Source organism: Crocuta crocuta, unplaced genomic scaffold (genome assembly GCF_008692635.1).
Source record: "Crocuta crocuta isolate KB4526 unplaced genomic scaffold, BGI_CrCroc_1.0 scaffold61, whole genome shotgun sequence".
In the NCBI taxonomy this organism is placed as follows: domain Eukaryota; kingdom Metazoa; phylum Chordata; class Mammalia; order Carnivora; family Hyaenidae; genus Crocuta; species Crocuta crocuta.
Window position 1 is genome coordinate 10,728,947 of NW_027528369.1, and position 239 is coordinate 10,729,185.

At 74.5% G+C, this 239-nt stretch overlaps 1 protein-coding gene across 1 annotated transcript in view; it reads right to left on the minus strand.

The window, feature by feature from the left end:
* The window catches only part of CBFA2T3 (CBFA2/RUNX1 partner transcriptional co-repressor 3), an 82,188-nt gene that overhangs the window by 14,531 nt on the left and 67,418 nt on the right, over nt 1-239 (minus strand). The gene's annotated exons all lie outside the window — the stretch shown is intronic.

A 239-nucleotide genomic window follows, 5' to 3' on the forward strand; every position in this document is an offset into this window, starting at 1 on the left:
CGTGTCCGAGCTGCCACAGCGGCTTCTCCCGCCTCTGCCCCCGCGGCCCCGTGGGCGCATCCGCCCGGACCATCCGGTGGAGCAGCGCAGCCGCGAGGCGTGGCTTTCTGTTCCGAGATCTGAGCGGGGGCCAGCTCGCCATCTGTCGAACGTGTTAGGGGCAGGAGCTGGGCAAAGGAGGTCCTGGGAGGTCAGAGGAGGCCAGCCCCCCCCCCCCCCCCCCCCCCCGGCCCCCCCCC